The sequence below is a fragment of the Dipodomys merriami genome, unplaced genomic scaffold (assembly GCF_024711535.1).
Source record: "Dipodomys merriami isolate MVZ:Mamm:240054 unplaced genomic scaffold, mDipMer1.0.p SCAF_2, whole genome shotgun sequence".
Classification (NCBI taxonomy): domain Eukaryota; kingdom Metazoa; phylum Chordata; class Mammalia; order Rodentia; family Heteromyidae; genus Dipodomys; species Dipodomys merriami.
The window spans coordinates 77,808,387-77,833,594 of NW_027203381.1; the positions used below are offsets into that span (position 1 = coordinate 77,808,387).

At 37.5% G+C, this 25,208-nt stretch overlaps 1 protein-coding gene across 2 annotated transcripts in view; it reads left to right on the forward strand.

Annotated features, from left to right (window-relative positions):
* Nucleotides 1–25,208, forward strand: part of Lsamp (limbic system associated membrane protein) — a 615,403-nt gene that overhangs the window by 518,347 nt on the left and 71,848 nt on the right. The window lies entirely within an intron of this gene.

The window sequence follows — 25,208 nt, forward strand, 5'->3', positions numbered from 1 at the left end:
GATAAAGGGGAGGATTTAGACTTAAATTTTGTAACTTAACTTACTTGTCTATGACATCCTCTTGTTCCATTATGACATCCTCTTGTTCCATGGCCATCTTTGATTTTTCTAATTTTAAATGGTACCCAGTGTCAATGACATTCTTGCAACTCTAAGGGTGGTCCTCACCAGTTCATAAACTTTTGTTGTTGTTGTTGGTAAACCTTTAATGATCCACAGTGGGATAAATGTAGAAACTGAGAATAAATGTTGAGATAATATTTATCTTGTAAATGATTAATTTTATGCATCAATATGACTTGACCAAGGAATACCCAGATAGCTGGTGAAACATTTTTATATGTCTGTGAGAATACTTCTAGAAGATATTGACAGTTAAATCAAAAGACTGAGTAATAAAAATAAGACTGAGGTCCACTAATACAGGGCCTCATCCAATGAATTGAAGACTCAACTGGAATAACTGGCAGAAGATGGGCCAATGATCTCTTTGTGAGCTAGGACAGGGATTATAGTTGCTGATACTCCAAACCACAGAAAGATTTAAATTATTAATACGTTCTGAAGACCCTAAAAAAAGCAAAAAAACCCAGAAAATTGCTGCTGCAGTAGATGTAGTTACCCTTTGCAGGGTTTGAGCTGTTGCGGGGGTGGGGGGTGGGGTGTTAACACCTCACACTGGCTGTAGGCAACTGGCTCACACCAGTAATCCTAGCTACTCAGGAGGCTGAGATTTGAGGATCACGTTTCAAAGCCATTTGGGGCAGGAAAATTCTGTGAGACTCTTATCTCCAATAAACCACTCAGAAAACCAGAAGTGGTGCAGTGGCTCAAGTAAGTGGTAGAGCGCTAGGCTTGAGCTGAAGGGCTGAGGGACAGCATTCAGGTCCAGAGTTCAAGTCCCATGACCGATGCACCCCCCCAAAAAAAACCCCTCACACTCTTATTTTCTGATTGTTGGACCGAGGAAAAGCAGGTCTCTTCTATCTCCACCATCATTGGAGCTCTTCACAATTCTGATTCACATCCAGGCATCAGCTTTCAGGCTTCCTGATTGTGTTTCAAGCCCTGCTTTTCTAAGTTCCTTCCAATATCTATTTGATATTTAAAGTGTCTAAATTAGATAAATAAATGTTTTTCATTATGTAGCCAGTAGGTATATGTATAGAAAAAAATATATTTGTCTTCCTGATTGCTCTCTGCTAATTGATGGATTCTGACTAGCTACCTAATTGTAGAACTAATGTTAAACCTACATCCTTCAATCTATTCTTTCAATTTCTTTCCCTGGTCATCATAATCTGGGTCAATGTGATCTCACTTCTCATCTCATAGTAGTTCTACAGAACTGAAAAACATGGAATGGAAATATAATGAAAGAAATTCAGATTATATCTCAAGCACATAATATATCCCATAATCATAATGAACCTTGGATCTTTGCTCACTCCATTGTTCCTGCCACATTGCTCTATTTACAACTTTAAGCACTCCAGAACATCAGCCAGATTCTGTTGTGTATCAATCTCTCATCCAAAGGGTTTTAACCCTGAAAGATAGTAAAGGACAAATGTAAACTCTGATGTTCCAGGAGAATCTGGAACATCAACCACATTTCATTATACATTGCAGGTATTAAATTTAAGTACTCGCTGAGTGCATTTGCACTACTCTTGCATTCTCCTCATTAGTTTTTGCCCTTCTCTATAAATTTCCTCATTTTTAAAAAATATTTAAGGCATAAACTCATTTAATAAAATTTTGTATATTTAGTGTATTTTCTTCTGCCGTTGCCTTGCTTACTATTTTGTACATGTTAGCTGTTAAATAACATTTCTTTTTAAAATCAATTTCTATGACCTTTGCAGTTTCCTCATACATCAAGGAGCAGCACTTCATTTTACATCAGCTCTGTGCAGAATATATCTGTGCTTATTGTCATCCGTGCCTTATCAACATTGTTTATCTCTTGTTTCATCATCTTAGTGAGTATAAGTGTCTATTAGATTGTTTTATGTTATGCTAAGACATGTATTTTTCCCAAACTCCATTTTATTCTCAATGTTTTCTGCTCACCTTTGTAAATGTGATGGTGATCCTTGCATTATTTTCTGTTGACTGACATGTCCAATATCTTTAAATCTAGCATCATCTCCAGCCTCTCTAGAATCATTGACTAGGTGATGATGAACCTTGTAATGGCTCCCTAACAAGTTCACCAGAAATAGCTATCTAATCATTAACCATCAGTCTTTACTAATCGTCAAACCCACAGCAGTAATTTTAGATTGAAATAGGATCTTTACTGTCTTTTGAATTTTCTGAAACCCACTCGATCAGTTGTTGTCCTCTGTTGCTTTTTTATTACTTGCTTATAACTTTGCCTACTATAAACCTATCAGAAATGATGTCCACCATTTGTTCTTGAGATAATATTGCTCCCTTGTCATACTGATGTTAAGGATCGTTCTCTAAAAGCATCTGTTCTTTTAAAAAATCTGCTTACAGCGGCCCCCTAAATCATTCTCTTTACCTAGTGTGAAGATTAGTTCCATTCACTTATTATTACTGCATCTTTTAGACATTCATAGAACTCTCCTTTTTCTTTGTAAGTTTGCAAAAAAAATCCAATCCAATCACTATGCTACCCAACTATCAACTCAGCTGTGGGCATCCAGTGATTTGTGGATGTTCAGATCTTCCAATTGTTCTATCCTCTGCCTTTTGAATCTTTTTCACAGTCTCAATCATAATGCAACCATACAAAATAACTTTATTTTTATTAAAGTAAAATGTAGGAAATTAACTAAATCACTTAGCCATTTGGACCTGTATACCATACACTCAGTTCTTTTCTCTCCCACTATCTTCCCAGGAAGTCATAAAAAAATACTTTTTACTTTTAATCATTTGTGCCAACACTGACTGACTCATTCTTTTGTAGTGGCTTTTTCTTTTTCATGGCTAACTAAAAGTGGCCTACCATTGCTTTGTGTAAAAGGCAGCTATAACAGTAAATAAATAGAAAACAGGATTATTTCTCTATGCTAGATTCAGACCCAGGACTTCTGCAAAGCAGCAGATAGATCTCTGGCTATGTGGAACCCAGCCATCTGCACTTTGATCTTAATTTTCATCTAGCCACTGTTCACAAACACTGCAACAATCATCCACACTGTTAGACCCACTGTGATAACCCTCCTCTCAAAACCACAGCATACCCACACATTCAACCTAATTGGTAGCTATTTCCCAGCTGTGACTCCATAGCCTAAATTCACATAAGGATAATGATTTTACCTCCTTGGGGACCATCTCAAGCCATGGCAGATTCACATTAAAGTATCCTACAATGTCTGATGAGGGCTCCTTTGTATCTGTATTACTATTGATTTGCATTCCATGCCAAATTACATTTTTGCTTTTATGAACCTTTCTGCTTCTCCTCTTGCCACCCCACCCTCACATTTCTCATCTTCTTTAGACCCTTGGCTGTATTTTAAACCAAACGTGTTTTAACAGATCACAGTCCAATGATACCTTCTATTTATTTGGGATTTTCCCGAGCCTTAGCTAGTTGCCTGTACATCTCCAGTGGCAATTCGAAATTGGAAGGAGACGTTTAGGAACTGAAAAATAGTATATAAATGATTCTTTGGAATTTTAGTGTAATAGTTTGCTTTCTCATTCGTTCTCTCTGCACAAATTCTTCCTCATGACTATCCACCCACATGCTCAGCATAAGGAAATAAACAGAAAGAGCTGAGTTTGGTCAGCATGAAGTAGACTCAGTTTGATGGGAGCATTAGGGTCAGAAGGTTACATCGTAAAAACAGATGCAGCAATCTAAAGTAAGAATAAAGGAAGCAAAGGAGGCTTCCAGGTATTCCTTAGTATCAGTGCATTCCTTAGTAAACCAGTGCCTTCTTTTGTGTTGGTGTGACTTATAGACATACATATTTCAAAAAGATGAGCTGAGTTACTAATTATTCTGTACTAAAATTAGTGTTTTTAGCAGCATAGTCCTTTATTCCTTTTCAGGTATGACTTGATTTACAAAAACTCTTATTACTTAATTTTTTGGAGAAAATAGTTTTTCTTAATAAATGCAAGGTATGTAGGGAATATGGAGGTTCAGAGAAATGGAAAATGGTGAATAAGAAATAATCTATTCCTAAGCAAATAATGAATTACAATCTACTTGGAGAAATTGAGAAAGGAAAGAAGTCTTGAGCCCTTGGGTTAAGAAGAGACAGTATCTTCATCAATGGCAAAGGGATCTGGCAAGCACAAAGTGCATAATTGTCATAGGTACAATTTCTTAGTGCACAGAGCATGGAATGAAAATTTAGGTGTATTGATTTACTGAGGAGGAATGCTCAGGAAAATTCTGTAATAAAAGTATAAAACAGGGTAAGGGCTGATGAAGAATACTGCCTCAGAGAAATTCTCTGCTTGTTCTGGTGAATGGCAAAACTCAGGATTTTAATAGTTACTGCAGAGTTGCCCTACCCAGAGACAAAAGGGCTGGACTTCTTAAAACCCTGAATCAGTCAATCATGAATCACTTGCGGGCAGGAAAATTGTAACCAGTCACAGATTTCTGGATATCTTTGCTGCTATCTACTTATAGTTCTCCAGAGATTATTATAGGAACCACATTGCTCAGAACAGAAGAGATGGACATGGTAGATGCCACCATTCCAAAAAGGGAATCTGGAGTGTGACATCTACTAAGGCAATAAAATACATATTTATTAGGAGAGGGAAGTGATGGCTATGATACAATCTGTCTGGAAACCAACTTTGCATTTATAGGAAGTGAGATTCTTTCCAATTTTTCTTTGTAGCAGTGAATTTTATTCAACATACTACACATGTCCTGTCTGGCTTCATCGGTGCCATTTTAGAACCCACACTTAAATTTCAAGGGAATATAAATAACTACTGAGTCCAAAAGCACAACCAGCCAAGAAACAATAGAAGAATTATTATATTTCTTATTGATAGAGGACAGACTCCAGGATTCACAAGCAACTGAATGAGTTGAGATTATGAAGGTAGTAGGAAGAAATACTAGCAAAGCACATTAAAGCAGGGCCCAAAACAATGCAGAAGGGTGACATAATGTTCAGCAAAATAGGCTGTTTAGAAACAGAGTGTAGACAAGTGCCACCCAAATATGGATTGCTCTTTCTAAATAGAATCAGATGTCTGAAATTGAAGAAGGCACCAGAGTGATAACTTTATTTAGCACATGTAGCAGCAGCAGTTATGACTGCAAGTAGTAAGACTTATAATGCCATAGTTCCAGTCTGACATTAATAATGGGTATAAGAGTATAGAGTCCAACAGGAAATAGTACATAGAAGATCATTAACATAACTTTAATATAGTCGATTTCAAATTGTTGGGCTTCAATATAACCATGATCTTTCAATTTGGTGTTCCAATTCATGGAAAATATTCTCCACTAATTCATAAATGGCTACACACAATTTTTGCATTTATTGACCTTAGATTTTTACAACTCACATAGGCATTTTAAATGTAAATACAACCTTCACTGAAATCCTTATCAAAATAGAGAATACAGATGTTAAAGACCTTCTTTAAAACATCCCAGAAGAAGCCAAGCACCAATAGCTCACTCCTATAACCCTAGCTACTCAGGATGTTGAGCTCTGAGGATCATAGTTGGAAGCCAGCCTGGACAGTATAGTCTATGAGACTCTTATCTTCAATTAATCACAGAAAAAGCCAGAAGTGGTGCTGTGGCTTAAGTAGTAGAATGCTAACTTGAGCAAAAGGAGCTCAGGGACAGTGCCCAGGCCCAGAGTTCAAGCCCCAGGACCAACAAAAAAGAAAGAAAGAAAGAAAGAAAGAAAGAAAGAAAGAAAGAAAGAAAGAAAGAAAGAAAGAAAGAAAGAAAGAAAGAAAGAAAGAAAGAAAGAAAGGAAGGAAGGAAGGAAGGAAGGAAGGAAGGAAGGAAGGAAGAAAGAAAGAAAGAAAGAAAGAAAGAAAGAAAGAAAGAAAGAAAGAAAGAAAGAAAGAAAGAAAACAGTAGTTGTTAACTAGTATATGTCTAAGGACATACAGAAGAGGTCTGCTAGGTGAAATGAACCCCAAGATAGGGACACAAGAGATTTTATCTTTCTTGTTCTTTTTAATATACTTATAATGTACTATGTGATTCTTTTTGTTTCTTTGCATGTTCTTCCCCCATGGTACAACCCCTGTTGTCACTGTATTTGATTCCAGTGTCTTGCCTCTTGTACATTTTTCTAATTTGGGGAGGGGAAGGAAAATAACAAAATGCTGAAATAAGGATACAGGATGACCCATTGTAAAAATGAGATGTACAAGACAGTATGTTGAAAACGAACTTTACAACTTTGTGGGGGGCTACTGGGGAGAAGGAAAGAGTTGGGAAGGTGGGGAAGAAAGGGATGATAGGGGAAAAACAAAGGAGGGGGTAACAATGCTTGATAGGAAATGGACTCATCACCTTGTTCATATAACTGTAACCCTCTATACAGTATCTTTACAATAAAAATATATATTAAAAATAAAAATAAAAACATTAGTTGTCAGATGTTTATGTCTCAATGTCCTATTTCTATAAGCAGTAGAAATAGAATAACAGGGAAGCAGAAAAATTATTGAAGTTTTGCAGGAATAAATCACAGACCTGAAGGTAAAGCTGAACAATATGGCAGGCTTTTCTCTGTACATGATACTGTTAATGAAACATTACATTCTTTTACTCTCCATTCGAGTTTTACATGTCCAGGAAAGAGTTGTATTAGCATATTCTACATCATTTTCCTCTTGAGTCAATCAACTTGTCCAGAAAACTATGACACAGAAATGATTGCCAGAGAAATCTGTGATGTCTATGCAGTCATCCAAGATTAGGTGAGTTTAGCTTTAGTGTTAAAGTCTGTAACTCCATGGGAGCTATTAAAGTAACTTGCATTTATGTGTTTATTTAGTGGCTTAATTTCATATGAAATTCAAGCCAGACTCTAGTGGCTCACACCTGTAATCCTAGCTCCCCAGGAGGCTGAGATCTGAGGATCATGGGGGGAAGCTAGCACAGGCATAAAAGTGTATGAGACTCTTATCTCCAGTTAACCACCAAAAAGCTAGGAATGGAGCTGTGTTTGGGCTCCAGCTTTAAGCAATAAATCTGAAGGACAGAGCGCAGACCCTGAGTTCAAGTCCCAAGACTGGAACAAAAAGAAAGAAAGAAAGAAAGAAAGAAAGAAAGAAAGAAAGAAAGAAAGAAAGAAAGAAAGAAAGAAAGAAAGAAAGAAAGAAAGAAAGAAAGAAAGAAAGAAAGAAAGAAAGAAGAAAGAAAGAAGAAAGAAAGAAAAGAAAGAAAGAAAGAAAGAAAGAGAAAAAAGAAAGAAAGAGAAAAAAGAAAGAAAGAGAAAAAAGAAAAAGGAAAGAAAAGAAAAGAAAGAAAAAAGGAAAAGAGATTGATTTCAGAGGCACCCAGTTTATGTTTTATGCTAGTATTTTTTTGGGGGGCGGGGGGTCCGTTCATGAGGCCTGAACTCTGGGCCTGGGCGCTGTCCTCAACTCTTCAGCTCAAGGCTAGCACTCTACCACTTGAGCCACAGCGCCACTTCTGGCTTTTTTCTTTTTGCTTATGTGGTACTGAGGAATCGAACCCAGGGCCTCATGCATGCAAGGCAAGCACTCTACCACTGAGCCACCTTCCCAGCCCTATGGTACATGGATCACCATAAAAATAAATATTTATGTAAAAAGCACAAAAGAAAAGATTTGAATCTGTGATACACAGTGCTTATAGTCCATAAAATTTTTATTTTGCCCTGGTTTTCTTTGTGAAAAGTTGTCTTCTTCTTTCCTAAAATGTCATTCATTCTCACTTGGACATTGGTTTAACCAATCATCCAATTTTCAAGTGTTCAGAGATTTCTTTCTAGTCCTCAAATTGTCACTCAGATGTGAGCCCAGTGAAAGGCAGAAAATCTGCCTTCCATTTGTGTAACCTATGCTTAGTGGAGCATATTATAGGGGCTGATAACATATTTGTTGAATGGGTGAGTGGATGTCATTTGTGTATTTATGCTATTCCCAGTATCCAGTGGCTTGAATAATTTAAAATTGACATTTTCCATTAATTTTGTTACATACACATATTTTTAGCTCTGTATCTTGGGCAACAAAAATGTTGCCCAAAATAAATAGATAAGTGTACCTTCTCAATAAATCTGAACCCATTTACCTGCTTGGCTGGATTTGTACTTCTTGGGTCATAAAATTTGCCCTCTGTAAGCCCAAGGAATGGTATAATGACACAAACTTGAATGAACTTACAGTCCCCCAAAGCATGAAAGTGATTCTGCAGTGCCTATCATAAATTTTCTGTCATGTAACTTTCATCAAATGTTAAGCTACAGATACTGAAGACTATTCACTTTGTTGGAGATGCAAATTCCAAGAATTCAGGAACATCAGTTTCAGTTACTCAAGCTGGCCCATAAATCACTCAAACTAAAGGAACTCACCAGATCCTTTCCTCACCACAATACATATAGGTTCATAGAAGTAATTCTTACTTCTAAAATTGGTGATATATGTGATGGTTGTTATTGTTCATATCATATTGGAATAATATGTTATCAAAGTACCAAGAAAATCTTTTATTGGTTAATATTATCTGAGATCTGAGATAGATGCATTATTTTGCCCCTCCCTTACTTGTTAATTTTTATAATCAGAACAAAAACACTGATCATTTTTTCTTTTTTTTTAAATTTTATTTTATTTTATTTGAGAACATACTGTACAGAGGGGCTACAATTACATGGGCAGGATAATGCATACATTTCTTACCAAGCATTGCAGCCTCCTCCTTTGTTTACCCTTCACCTCCCTTCCCAGCGTCCCCCCTCCCCCCACCCAATTAGACCCCCCTCCCCCCCACACACCCACACACCGACATTGTAAAGCTGGTTTTGACTTGACATTTTGTACTTCTCATTGTTCTCATTCAGGTCCACCTGAATCCTTAAACGACTTGTTTGTCCCCATCTCCTCCACATGTTATACTGACATCAAATATAGTGAAAGCGGGGGTTACACTGTGGGGGAGGGACATACAAAGCAACAAAGAAATAATCTTATAAATGCGTTAGAAACACATGCATGAAAGAAACGAAAACATTAAAATACATATTTAAGGGTTCATTTTCCTAACATCACATTATCTGACCTTTTCCGCTTGACTCATACCTATACTAGATATTGCAAATAAGGGAAACCATGGGACCTATGTTTCTTTGGGCCTGGCTTACTTCACTTAATATAATTTTTTCCAAGCCTTTCCATTTCCTAACAAATGGGGAAATGTCATTCTTTCTGATGGAGGCATAGAATTCCATTGTGTATATATACCACATTTTCTTGATCCATTCATCTACTGAGGGGCATCTGGGTTGGTTCCATATCTTAGCTATGGTAAATAATGCTGCAATAAACATAGTTGTGCTGGTAGCTTTAGTGTGGTCTTGTTTGTAAACATTTGGGTAAATGCCCAAAAGTGGGATTGCTGGATCATAGGGGAGATCTATGTGAAGTCTTTTGAGGATCCTCCATACTGCTTTCCAAAGTGGTTGAACAAGTTTACATTCCCACCAACAATGAAGTAAGGTTCCTTTCTGTCCACATCCCCTCCAGCATCTGTTGTTGTTAGAGTTCTTGATTTTTGCTGTTCTAACTGGAGTGAGGTGAAATCTCAATGTTGTTTTGATTTGCATTTCTTTTATGGCTAGGGATGTTGAACATTTCTTCATGTGTCTAATGGCCATCCTTCTTTCTTCTTCAGAGAAGCTTCTCTTTAAGTCTTTCGCCCACTTATTTATTGGGCAGTTGTTTCTTTGAGGATTTGTTGTTGGGTGGTTTAATTTTTTGAGTTCCAAGTATATTTTAGATATGAGACCCTTGTCCGTTGTATGGCTAGTAAAGATCTTCTCCCAATCGGTGGGCTTTCTATTGATCTTGCTAGCTATGTCATTTGCCCAGCAGAAGCTCTGCAACCTTATGCAATCCCATTTGTCAAACCTTTCTTTGATTTGTTGTGTTTCCGGGTCTCTATTCAGAAAATTTCGGCCTGAGCCAAGGAGACCTAGGGTTTCTCCTATTCCATCCTGTAATGTTTTCAGAGTGTCTGCTTTGACTCCGAGGTCTTTGATCCATTTGGAGTTGATTCTGGTGCAGGGTGATATATAAGGATGTAGCTTTAGTTTTCTACAAGTAGTTAACCAATTTTGCCAGCACCATTTACTGAAGAGGCTGTCTTTCTTCCATTCTATTGTTTTAGCTCCCTTATGGAAGATTAGATGCCTATAGGTCTGTAGGTTCATTTCTGGGTTTTCAATTCTATTCCATTGGTCCTGGGGTCTGTTCTTATGCCAATACCAAACTGTTTTTATTACTATGGCTTTATAGTAGAGTTTGAAATTTGGTATTGATATTCCTCCAGCAGTGTTCTTTCCGTTGAGGAGCGTTTTTGCTATTCGGGGTCTTTTATTGTTCCATATGAATTTTTGGATTGCCTCTTCTATTTCCTTGAAGAATGAGGTTGGAATTTTGATAGGTATCGCGTTGAATTTGTAGATAGCCTTGGGAAATATTGCCATTTTCACGATGTTAATCTTGCCAATCCAGGAGCATGGGAGGCTTTGCCATTTTTTTAGTTCTGTGTTGATTTCCTTTTTCAAGATTTTAAAGTTTTCATCATAGAGGTCCTTCACTTCTTTGGTTAAGTTAATTCCTAGGTATTTTATTTTTTGTGGGGCTATTACAAATGGAGTTGCTTTCCTAATTTCAGTCACACTTTTCTCATTGTTGGCATACAGAAAAGCCATTGATTTGGGTGGGTTAATTTCATACCCTGCTACTTTGCCAAAGTTTTGAATCAGCTTGAGTAATTTGGGAGTGGAGTCCATGGGATTCTTTAAATACAAGATCATGTCATCTGCAAAGAGGGAGAGTTTTATTTCTTCTTTCCCTATTTGGATCCCCTTTATGTCTGCATCTTGTCTTATTGCTGTAGCTAGGCATTCTAATACTAGATTGAAGAGAAGTGGAGAGAGTGGACATCCTTGTCTTGTTCCTGAGTTAAGAGGAAATGGCTTTAGTTTTTCACCATTGAGTATAATGCTGGCTGTAGGTTTGTCATATACAGCCTTTATTGTATTGAGGAATGTTCCATGGATTCCTAATTTTTCCAAAACCTTCATCATAAAGGGGTGTTGGATCTTGTCGAATGCTTTTTCTGCATCTATTGAGATAACCATGTGGTTTTTATTCTTGCTCCTGTTGATGTGATGAATAATATTAATTGATTTGCGTATATTGAACCAGCTTTGCATCCCTGAAATGAATCCTGTTTGATCGTGGTGTATGATTTTTTGGATGAATTGTTGAAGTCGGTTGGCCAAAATTTTGTTGAGAAGTTTTGCATCAATGTTCATCAAAGAAATGGGTCTATAGTTCTCTTTCTTTGATGAGTCCCTGCCTGGTTTTGGGATGAGGGTTATGATGGCTTCATAGGTGTTCGGTAGTGAACTTTCTGTTTCAATTTCATTGAAGAGTTGGAGTAGTATTGGTGTGAGCTCTGCTTTGAAGGCCTTGTAGAATTCCGCTGTAAAACCATCTTTTATTGGTTAAAATTATCTGAGATCTGAGATAGATGCATTATTTTGCCCCTCCCTTACTTGTTAATTTTTATAATCAGAACAAAAACACTGATCATTTTTTTCTACAACCAATGTTATCTCCCATGCCCAACAATAATAGATGTAATGCCAAGAGCCTTCTTTACCTTTCCTTTTCTCCCTTTCCATCTATACTCTTCCATGTTGAGACATAGAACACTTCCTCCTCCCAGAGGATACTCAGTAGGAGTCTCACATTCATGTAAGAGTATCTATCCTGATTATCTTTGGATATTGCAAATCATCAGCATTGACACTCACAGACACAGAACAATTTGCCTCTGGTATGGCTCAAGGAGATGAAGTTCATTACCCTAAGGCATACATCTTTCCCATTGATTTAAAAACCTCCAGTTGGTGTTGGAGATGTGTCTCAGTGATAGAATGCCTACTGAGTGAGTAGGAGGCCCTCGTTCAAGCACATACACTACCAAACTAAATAAAAATAAAACCTAAAATTGTAGATGAGGTTCAAAACACCTGCTACAGTACATATCACTGCTCGTCATTATTGGTTCATCTAGTAAATCTTCAGTAGCTGCCAATAAACTTACAGATTGAAGGATGGGGCCACATTTTCTTTATACATCAACTTTCCCTGTAAATATCATTTATCTGGCTAGTTACTAACGTTCTCTTTGATCAAATAATTCCTTTACTGAAGTTCACATGCAGAACATGCCCACACATTTGGATGCATGGCTAGAATGTCCCACTTTTGTGACAGGGAAATGAAATTAGGGCAAACTTTCAAAACTGGAGAAAGGAGAAGGTATATTGAAAAAAATCCAGAAACTTACATCTGCTACTAGTCAGGTAATGCATTTTATGGAACAAAATACTACACTCTGGGCTCACGTTCTTCACGAGATCAGCACATAATGCTAGGATCTGAGCTACGTTGTCATTCTGTGTTTATTTTTTATAAGTACTGCATTGATGTATAAATGTTTGAAAGAAGAAAAAACCTACTCATTTTGAAATGTTATGTCTGTGAATAAAATATGTACATGTATTTGAGAGTGGGTTTGACACTACAACAGTATATTTAAGATAAACTATTTATCTTTCACAAACACATTTCTCTGTTTTAACACATCCATTTGTTTCTGGAATGAAGGCAGAGACAGGAGGGTGGGAGGGAGGAAATGAGGCAGGAAGGAGAAGGAAACAGTCAGGGAGCTTTGTGTTGTGATATTTCAGTTTCCCTCTTGATGGCAGAAATCCGAACTGGAATACTGTTTTGTTATTCTGCACGTCAGTTCACAAATCATGAATTAAGCAGCTCAAGCCAAGTGGCACCTAACAGTAAAACTGGCATTTCTCAAAATATTGGCAGATCGAGCAAGCAACTGTTGATTTTAAATGTTTAATGAGCAATATGTTACTTATTCCAGTAATATTGTTGTGTTTGCCTAACCTTACTCAGACTGCCTCCTTCTGCTTTATTTCTGGAAGCCTTCCAAATCAGAAGAGTAGGTGAGGAAAGAGAGACCATGTAGACAGTTCTTATGAGGAAGAACTATTTAAAAATAATTAATTAACTAATTAATTAAAATAACTTTTCTGGCCAGGCACTTGTGGCTCACTCCTGTAATTCTAGCTACTCAGGAGGCTGAAATCTGAGGATTGTGATTCAAAGCCAGCCTGGAAAGAAAAGTCCCTGACACTATAATTTCCAATGAATTGGCAAAAGCTGAAAAGAGAGCTGTGGCTCAACTGTTAGAGCACCAGCCTTGAAGAAAAAAGTTAAGCAAAAGCATGAGTCTATGAATTCAAACCCTAGGTCAAGTATCTGCATGCACATGCTTGCATGGGCACGCACGCGCATGCACATACACACACACACACACACACACACACACACACACACACACACACACGGTCTTATGATGATGAAGATTTATGCCTTTTATCACTGAAGCAAATGTCAAGGATTTATCTGGTGTTGCAGAGTCCCAGTATCTGCTAACTCACACATGTATCATCATAATGTCCTTAAGAAAATGTAGGAGGGAAGAAAGGGAAAACAAATTTGCTGAGGAATGATTGAGATAAGACATACATAATAATGGTGGTGATGGTTAAGGAGACCATGACCCTGGATTAAGAACCATATTGTGATCGCAGACACATGGGTGAAGTCAGCACCCTGGGTTATAATGGAAGAGTCTTGATCCAGAAAAAGAACATGAGTTCAACAAAGTCAAATCAACAGCACAAAGGAGTGTGAAAGAAATCATTAGGAATTCCATACATAACAGATTTCCATTCCATAACAGAATTGCTTGGCATTTTGGTCCCCTTACACTAAAACACTACCGACACATGCTTTATCTCTTAGCCATACTGGTTGAGAAGTCCAAATTATCTCTGGTCAATATGTGTAAAATAATGGAAAGAAATTCAATCTCAATCAAGGTAAAGTTAATGAGCCCTATGCAAACCATCATTATCACTTGTTGCCTAAAAAAAAATTAATTAGCTCTATATCAGAATGATTTCATCTAGCCAAAGCGAATGAGTGAACTTGAGGCATTACTGAGTGCGTTTGAAATCCTCTACAGGACTAATACAGATAATTCATGCAAAAGATCTGGAGCAATAGGAGTGTTAAGATGGAGATAACCATATGACTGATTAGCATAAAAAATCAGCTACAGAGGAAAATCTTCCAAACAGAGCTTTTATTATATTTGGAAACAAAAAAAAAAATCCTCAGTGCTCTGAGAATTGAAATGCAAGAAATAAAGATTGAATTATCTGTTTGTAGAAGTTAGGGAAGGATTATTATCTTTATATAAATATGCTCGAAACCTGCTGCTATTCATGAGTAGAAAAGTAACTGGTGTGTAAAGGTCACATTTTGTAAAGTTACTTCAAACTGCAGATATCTTTGCACTTTTTCATGTTTGTTTTTATGTAGGAAGGAACTATGGTTTTTCTTAATGCAGTCAGAAAATCTATTTTTGGTGTTGACATTAAAAATAATAGTAAACTCTGAAAATGGTGCTAATGGGGTCAGAACAAAAAAGGCCCCATACTCTGGCAAGTCTGCTTTTGCCTTTTGTCACAGACTTTAACCCTGGCACTGACCCCTCAAATGAATATTCAGTCACAACAGCAGCAGCTTGTCAAGGAAAAGTCATTTGAGATTCATCATTAAAAAGCCATCATTTATTGAGTATCTACTATGAGGCAGGCAGAGTGCAGAGTGTATTTGGGATAATATTATAATTATTCTCTACCCTGAAGTAATAAGTTCCTATATATAGACACAGGGTTACAGTGTAGTGATTTTGATAACCTACCACATGGAGAAAATGAAATGTAGCAATCGCTTATGAAACCCCAATTCTTATGTCAGACAACTAAAGATCTCAGGATTGAAATAAGTAAAGATACAAAAAAATCTTATTTAAAATATGAAGATAAGGAGGAATGCAGTTGAAACAAATGAATTCAAATGTTAGATTAAGGTGAGTTGGCTTGTTTCTGTTGAAAGTAGTACACAATTTGTGTTACCTTTTACTCACAATTCCTAATCTAACCTTCATGCAGTAATAAACAGCAGCTCCTCATGAACTTGTTGTATTACCTACATCGATAAAGATATGTGTAGAAATGTGCCTATTTCTACCCTTAAGTTAAATGAAAACAAATAACTAGCCTACTGCTAGATACATGTAGATCACCTATCTACTAGTAAACCTAAGTACCCAAAAGACTGAGATCTGAGGATTATGGTTTGAAGCCAGCCCAAGCAGGAAAATCCATGAAATTTTTATCTCAACTTGATCACCAAAAAGCCAGAAGTAGAGCCAAGGCTCAAGTGGTAGAATACTAGTTTTGAGCAAAAAAAAAAAAAAAAAAAAAAAAAAAAGCTAGGTGACAATGCCCAGGCCCTGAACCACAGTACCAGTATGGAAGGAAGGAAGGAAGGAAGAGAGGAAAGAAGGATGGAAGGAAAGAAGGAAGTTACTAAATTTATGGTATATCTGAAGAGGACCTTTTTTTTTTTTGTCAGTCATGGGCCTTGAACTCTGGCCTGGGCACTGTCCCTCAGCTCTTCAGCTCAAGGCGAGCACTCTACCACTTGAGCCACAAGCATCACTTCCGGTTTTCTGGTGGTTTATTGGAGATAAGAGTTTCATGGCTTTTCCTCCCAGGGCCGGCTCTGAACCACAATTCTCAGATCTCAGCCTCCTGAGTAGCTAGGATTATAGGTGTGAGTCACCGGCGCTTGGCTAGACCCTTTATTTTTTTAAGCACCTACTATGTGCTAAGTATTCCTTCTCCAGAAACAAACTACTTTATCCTTCAGCTCTAAAAGTAAGTGACTTTTTCTCAGATGATCTTTATTAACTTCCCCAACTCTCTGTTAAGGCCAAATGTCTCTGTTTTCAGATACCTTGCCTTGTATGGAAGGGATAGTAGGGGAACAACAAAAGGGGGAAACAATGCTCAATAGGAAATGTACTCATTGCCTGACTAATGTAACTGTAACCCTTCTGTACAGTATCTTTACAATAAACAATATTTTAAAAAATGTAACTCAGATAGCTTGCCTCATTAGCACTCAACAGAGTTATAACATACTTACTCAAATGATAACACATATACATGCATGAGATGAAAACGTCATCCAAAAAAAACCCAAAACCACGGGCTGTTCCATTCACCACGGTTTCCTCACTCAGCCCCAAGGCTTTCATTCAGTATTAAATTGAATGTATAAATAAATGTGAAAGTCAATGAGTGAACAGGGGAATATAAAGATAGAGCTTCAGCAATGACCTTGTGATGAACTTCTTTGTGTAGCAGAGAAAAATAGCAATGTGTATAAAGGTATTCAAATAATGACAGGAAAAATGGAGCTAGACCATAGTCACTATAGGAATGAACTCCTCTGAGTGTACAGAAAGACCGAAACTGGAGGTTAGGAAAATGGGTAGTTTCACAAAGAGATAAGGAACAAGAAGAAGAACAGAGGATGACATAAAAGAGGTGACACTTGTGTTGGTTAATCTTAAAGCATGATTTGAAGAAGCCCCAACAGACAAGACGAAAGTCTTTCTGGGGAAAGAGGTACTGTTTTTCATCAATGTATACACTGGAATCTTAAAGTACAAACTCAATCATGGCAAATAAAATCAATCTTATGCAATATTCCAAACCTGATTACATTTAAATATACAATAAAAAATTATGAGAAATCTCCAATAGGAGTCTAACAATATTGCCAAGTTGCAGATTCCTACAAAACGTACAGAACTGCAGAAGTTCGGCATGGAAAATATTTCTAAGGACCTGGGGGCTATGGAGTCTCGCCACAGGGTGAGGATTAGCTCCTTCAGGCAAATACCTTCGTTGTCCTCTGATTCCTGAGAGTGAAAGGTCATTTCCTAAAAGCACCTTCAGGAGGGACCAAGGAAAGTAAGCTGGAGGCTCTCCAACAACCTAAGAGAACTGTTAAATTTAACTATGAACATGTCCTTACATATCTATCGTGTTTCTTAATTTGCATTTACTTTTGCTTTTGAACTTCTTTGAATCTTATATGGTCATCAAGACAAGTACTATATCCATTTTACAGAGGAGGAGAGTGAATTAGGGAAATTGTCAATGACTTGCCTGAAAATTAAAATAAGACTTAATTCTGGTTCCCTAAAACCAATTTCAATACACTATTGTACTATTTAATTTTACCATTTTGTAAAACAAATATAATGAGGTAGAATGATCAGAAAGACAAGACAAAAATCTTTTTAAAAATTCTGAATTTCATGCTGTATCAAAAAAACTTTTAAATCTAATGTTCTTTGCATTTTAGGGTACAATCCACTCTCATTCTTTCATTGTCTTTCCTTGCTGTGCCTTGAACTGTACATCCCTTTTAATTCAAATCCTTTTTGTGATATCTGAAACCATACTTCTTCTCTCATTATTAAAAGAAAATAAAGTAGAGGCGGGAGTATGGATCAGCATAGAAGAGCACTATGTACTCACCATATGCAGGATCCTAGTTTGAATTCCTAGCACCAGCAAACAAATAAGTAACTCCATAGACTTTAGGCAGAGCTAACTTCAATTTTTCACTGACCCACTACTTAGCATTATAAATTTAGAAAACTATTCAGATCTCATTATCTACACTCATAAATAGGAATAATTCTATAGGTATCATATATATGTGTATATTTATATACATATATGTTGTATTTCCTAAATCAAGTAAAGAAACATGTGTGGAATTGCTAAGCACATTCCTGGTTCACAGTAAGCTCTCAATAAATATTTATTCAGTTGATGAGTATTAGTGAATTCTTTTCTTCTGTTCTACTATGTGGGTGATCTTAGATAAGAACCTGAATCACTCACTCTGACCCTTGCTTATCTCATCTGTTGTGATTTTTAAAAATACTGCCTTTACTGAATTTTCTAGATGGTTAAATAATATACTAGCTTTTTAATTTAAAAAAAAGTACATACATCTTTTCCTCTTCCTCTTAAGTCAGTCCACGCCAGTCAGACTCTGCTTTCTACTCTTCTATTCTCAGGAATCTCAATTCTGTTTTCCGTTCCTTCTCTTGCTTCAGTCCTTCTCTTGGGAACTGCACCTCTCTTTTCTAGCTTCCTACTTCCTAGTTCCTCCTGTACTCCCTCTGTGCCTTCCCTTCTTTGGCTGCTCTGGAATAGTGCTCTGATCAATGAGCCTAAGAGTCATGGATGCCTCCATGTTAGGAACTGTTCATGGGTGAGATGCAGGCCAGCCCTGCACTGCAGAACAGCTGTCTGCCTGCCAAAGGGGCTCAGATGTCCCATCACCGGGGATGTCCTGAGGTAGATGCTTCACTCTGAGCACCTGCTGGGCTGAAGGCAGACTTTACACCTGGCCAAGAAACAAAAGCCTCAGGCCAGGTGTAAAGATTTGCTTTGATTACAACTTAGTAAGTAGATAGGGGAGGGGAGGCAGGTCACAGATGTGATGTGCCTCTGCCTGCGAAGGCTCTCAAATGACAGTGATGAAGCCTCTCAGCTTGCACAGCTGGTAACATGTGCAATAGGAATGGAGGGAAAAGGAGACAGAGATGGGTGGAAGTTAGAGCTGAGTTGCTCCTCCCACAAATAGGAAGAAGTCAGGCAGCTCTAAATCTGGGATTGTCTCAACCCACATCTTGCCTATACAGGACCCAGGTTCTGCAGGTCTTGGTAGCCCAGTTTTAGGTAAGGAGTCCTTTTTGCATTAGATTAATTCCAAAAGGATTTTTTTCATGCATGCCGCTGAAATCCTTGATGACCATCCCTGATAGCATAGGAGCAAGGAAGCTCTGTGGGGAAGAACGTGAAGCATTAGGGTGACCTGTGCCTGATGCCTTGTGCCTGATGTTCCGTGCCTAGGTGATCTCATTCAGACCCTGGGTCAGCACTGAAGAAAGAACCATCCACAAGGCATCCTTGGGGAGAGTAGGAAGTTATGAACAAGGCAACACAGCCATTAGTGGAAGCCCAATGTGCCCAATCCAGGGCTTTGTCCCTTGGCTCCCTTCTACATCTACTTTCCTACACCCCTGGAAGGGGTCAAGTGGTAAGGACCAAAGAAAGATTCCAGGGACAGGATGCCCTGGGTCTTGCTTCAACCTGGGATGTTGCTGAAATGGTCAAATACACTGCTACCTTTCCTCTTGCCTTTGCTAATTCTTAGAAAATTGGCATAAAGACAAGATGGTTTTGGAGAATGAGTATGTAGAGATGTCCCACCTGCCCTCAAGACTCTTGAGGCTATTCTAAATGCATTATTTCTATCCAAATGAACGAATAAGTTCCAATGTCAGTAATATAGATGTATTTTTTGTAAAATGTCAGAGCAACCTAGTAAACTGGACACAGTTATCCAAAGTTGATGGCATAGCTACAGTTCCTGAAATCTTAAATTTTATGTGTGTAAAAGTTTGTAATAGACCTAGAAATTTATACTTATAGATCTATATGAAGACCAGTAATATCAGTATGCTATGTATCAATAGCTTCAACAATTTTGACATGGTCTTCAGTCATCCAACAAAATTATAGAGATATCCTGCATATTCCATTAAAAAATCCTCTCAAAACAAGAAAAGTTCTGTTATTGTTATGGCACTTGGCATCATTTTAAAAATTAACTTCTCATTCATTATCTAGAAGGAAATGATTCTAAAGTCACATCATTAAAAACACCTCTGATAAAGCATGAACACCATTACTACATTATTATAGCACAGGTACAACATATTTTACCATCAAAGAGGTATGCATCTATAATATTATATCTATAAGAATGGAAGGGGGCTGGGAAGGTGGCTCAGTGGTAGAGCGCTTACCTTGCAAGCATGAGGCCCTGGGTTCGATTCCTCAGCACCACATAAACAAAAAGAAAAAAGCTGGAAGTGGCGCTGTAGCTCAAGTGGTAGAGCGCTAGCCTTGAGCTGAAGAGCTGAGGGACAGCACCCAGGCCCAGAGTTCAGGCTCCACGACCGGAACCCCCCCCCCAAAAAAAAAGAATGGAAGATACAATTTGTAAAAAGCATGTCATGAGTCTTGCTTGTAATTTGTCAGGAAAGAGAATCCTAGGATGGTATGTCACAGCTCTATAAAGAAAGGCACTTTCTTAGATGGAAATTTCTTCTATTCATGACACAATTCTAAGTACTTTTTCATGAATATTGGCTGAAAACCATTTTTTTTAATCTGGGAAAATTTCCCATAACCACTGTGTTCACACAAAAACCAAATGGAATTAAGAAAGAGTCAACCTAACTAGCGTTTTACCAAATCTGTCATGTCTGAATGGTGAGAGCTTTACAGAATAAAGAAGACATCAAGTACCACTTAAAGCTTAGGACCACATCTAAAACAGCATTATTTCAGGCAGCAATAGCCAAATTCTGTTCAGTTGCATATGTCCAAGGACATCAACAGTAAGAAAATATATTTAATATATTTATACTTGTATATATATATATATATATATATATATACTAGTACATATTTATATTTTTTATTTGTCACCTTGCTCATTTGTCTGTTTGTACTGGCACATACGTACATGTATGTGCCAATGCAGTCCTACCCAAGACTCATGCAGCTGATCACTTCTTCACCCATTGTTCTCATACTTTCATTTTTAATTTTCCTTTATTGATTTTCAGAACATCAAAAACAATTGAGTCTGCAAATCAAGGACAATCCAAGAGAGAAAAAATACATAGAAGAAAGATGCTCAGCTACAAATGACAACTAGATGTGAACACATTAATACTCTTACAACCAGTATCTCTTAACCATACTGGCCAAGCTTTATGCTTGTTCTAAGCAGTTTGTAACACTCTACTTTCCCACAAGTCCTTGTGCTGCATTGTGTAGAGGTTTCTGAGTCCAGCTGGTGATTGTTTTATATCCTGAGGCAAAACGATTGATGGGGTATGCTGTACTTTTCCTAGCTTGTATAATGCAGATGCTATTCCTGTTCTGCTCACTCACATAAATGTTTAATTCTTCCTAGAATCTTATAAAGCTTCAACAGTACCCCAGGAAAGGCAGGCAATAGGGAACCCTAGGGTTACAGAAAAACATAAAAGAAGTTGGAGGCATATTCTCTCTCTATCTCTCTCTGTCTCTCTCTCTTTCTCTCTCTCATCCACTCTCCCTTTCTCTTTCTCTCTCTCTTACTCTCCTTCCCCCTCCTCTTGTTCTTCCTCTCCCTCTCCCTCTCTCTTTCATATACATACGTACACACACACACACACACACACACACACACACACACACACACACACACACACACACACACACTGCCCATTTTGGAGGGTGGAATTTTTCTTTCTAAACTGGAGCAATTTCAAAGATTATTTTAAATCTCTTTACCATTCATTTTCGCACTACACTGGTAACATAGATTTCCTTTGAATCTTTGCTTTTCTAAAGACCTTCTAGAACCTTCCATGGCAAGGTTCATTTCCCACGACTACACCATTGTAAGGATGATGTTAATTCGCCGCAGTCAATTTTTTTTTCTGGCCTTGTGGAATAGACTTAATCTCAATCTTCAGCCTTGACCAACACAAAGAACACAATTTTAAAAGATGAGAAAATGAGTATCTCCTTGCTTCAGGGTCTCAACCACATGGCCATTCCAGGCTTCCAAACTCCATATAATGCCGTTTCTTCTATGGTCCAATTTTAAGAACTCCTAACCAGCATAAAATGAGAAACAGCTTTATTGTGGATTTGGGACTCAGAGGGGAAACATACCAGCTATTGGAAATATAATTTCTAGTTTCTTAATTTGATAGCTCCATGACTGATTCTTATGTATTTCTCTCTCATCTTGTTGGGCATTTATGTGTGGTTTCACATAATGGCTTTTTTTCTGCTTAGGGACCCCAAAACACTATGCACCTTACAGGTTTGTGATCAGGAACTCTCCAGGAGGCAAAGCAAATGCCTGGGGCCTTTTCGGTTTTCTTAGAAAGAAACCAGTGTTAAGGCTGTTAGTCAGATTCTAACTTTTACTGCATTTCTCCTGAGAATAACTCTGCAGCAAGTGCAGCAATCTCTTCTCTAGAGAGTCTCAGGATACACAATAAAGTGTTCAGCTCATACCCTCAGCCAGAGCTTTTAAAGCTTCCTTACAGCATGGCTCATTTGTAGAGGCCAGGGCAAAGGACACAGAGAAGCAGGCTGCGTTTGTGAAGCTCCAGCGTGAGTGCAGATGTGAGAATGACCACAGGAGCGTTGAAGTGGAGAATCCTGGGGCTTAACCCTGACCTCCTACTTTAGGACTTCTGGAGCTGGGCCTGACCAATATCCTTTGAAGGAGTTCCATAACTTATTCTTGCTTTTTGAAACTTCATCTTGAGGAAGGTATTTGGATGACCTAGAAATCTAAGTGGACAGAAAGGTGTCAAAATCGGAACTACTTCAAATAATAGAATATACCCACGATCATAAAATTCTGCTTCTGAAACACTTTGGTTTTCATTTTGTGTAATCCCCAATTTAAAAAGCAAAAATGGGAGACACAATAGCTCAATGAAAAATGGAATTCATCAGACTTGTATGTTACAGCTTTTTAAACATGACTACATTGGGTTGCACATATTTTCAGCTTTTACAATCCATGTTATCTCTGTTGTGATTAAACTCTGCCATGATAAACACAGACAAAAAGTAAATGCTTGGACATGAGTCCAAACTAAATGTTATTTATGAATACTGAAATTTGGATTTCCTATCACTTTCATGTATCATACAATACTGCTTTTGTAATTCTTTCTAAACATTTAAAAGCTTGTAATCCGAATAAGAATAAGATTATAATTTGAGGTCAGCTGAGTCAGAAAATCTCATGAGACCTCTTTTCTACCCATAGCTGAGTGAATAGGAAAAAAAAGGAGAGAGGGGGAGGAAGGGAATGAGGGAGAGAGAAGAGAGGAGAGGAAAGAGAGAAGAAGAGAGAAAGACAGAGGAGAGAAGAGAGATTGATTGATACTGCCTACATATATAGGAAGGCTTTTCCTTCATAATTGTCTACTTACTTTATACCAACTCCTGTGAGGTAGCAGGTCAATACTGGCCCATGGGGTATAGCTTAGCCAACCCTCTTTTGCAACTCTATGGGTTCCAACTTAAATTTGGAAAAAATAAACAATAATCTTGGAATAATTAAATATGCATCTATGTATGCATATTTATATATAGGTACACAGGTATGGATATAAAATTTTCTAAATGTCTATGCCTAGAAATCTAAGATGTTTTGTTCAGAAAAGACATTTATATCAAATAGCCAAACTTACATTTTACAAGTGATGTGCTAGAATTTGAAGGTTGTTCAGAATCTAAGAGGTAAATCTCTTTGATGGAAGTGTACCAGAAAAGATAAAGAGTAAAGCAAGTAACATTTAACAAATGCATATTCTTTTTAATTTTTTTAATTTTTAGTTTTTTGATGAGTCTGTCTTCTTTATGTATGGTGTGTTCACAATGTATGTCTTAAGGAAGATATAAGAGGCACACACAATGCACGCTTTGGAAGGTGGAATTGTTCTTTCTAGACTAGAACAATTTCAACAAAGATATTTCATCTCTGTACCCTTCTTCATTTTTAGCACTGCACTACTAAAATAATTTTCCTTTGAGGGAAGACAGGATAGAGGGACTTGAAGAGAGTAAAGGAATCGAAGGCACTGTATGAAGGAAATGTACTCATTACCTGATTCATGTAATTGTAATCCCTATGTACATCACCGCTAAAAATACATATTGCATCTGGGCCTGGTTGATCATTTTTAAAAATAGAGAAGTAAACTATGCAAATAATACCTATTAACAAGTTAGCAGGGCACCAGAGGCTCATACCTGTAATTCTAGTTGTTCTAGTGGCAGAGATCTGAAGATCCCAAGGCAGGAAAGCCTGCAAGTGTGACTCTTTATCTCCAATTATTCACCCGAAAGCTGGGTAAGGAACTGTGACTCCAGTGGTAGAGCACTAGCTTTGAGCATAAAGGTTCACAGGCAGCAAATTCAAGTGTAAGACTGGCTTGACTGAAAAAAAAAGCAATTTTAGTCATTATGAATTTTTTTCTAATATAATAGTTTCCTAAATGTTTACCTCCTCTTTAATTTTTAGTATTGTTACATCTCTCACACACAAAGCTGAATATATAATTATCAAATTTAATATGACTCTACTCAAAGGTAGACGTAGAGATTTACAACTTGAGAATATCCTTCCAAAATCTGTAAATATTCCTCTCCCTCTCCCTCTCCCTTTCCCTCTCTCTTTTCTCCCTCTCTTCCTCTCCCTCTCCTCCCTTTCTTTCCCTCTCCCTTTCTCCACCTCCTTTCCTTCTCTCCCTCTTCCCCTCACCCTCACTCTCTCTTTCTAACTCTTTCTCTCTGGCTCTTTATGAAGAACCCAAAGTATTTCAGATGACCACCTACTTTAGCATTTGTCTTTTCACTTGTAACTATCAACAATTGGATAATTGACACTTGATCTTCAGTCACTACCACATTCCTTAACACCCCTTTAAATTATTTAATTTCAATTAATCCCTGAGTGCTAAGGACCCTTGCTGTTCTTGAATCTGGACCGTTTATGCTGCTAACATATAATAGTGATATTCTTTCCCTGGCTTAGAAGAGATATTCTAGGTAGAATTTTGTTGATTAAGTTTGTCTTTTAGTGTCTGTACCATTTTTTTCTGATTTAAATATTTACAACCAAATGCAAGATAAGCACAAATTCACATAATGAAGTATTGTGCTTCTTGTATTTGGATCTGCCACTTGAAAATTTTGAGTATCTCTATCCTGGATTGTAAATGGAAATTTTGGTAGTGTTTTTGGGGTTTGGGGGAGGGGTTTGCTTTGTTTTGTTTTTTAGAAATGAGGGATTAAATCTTTATG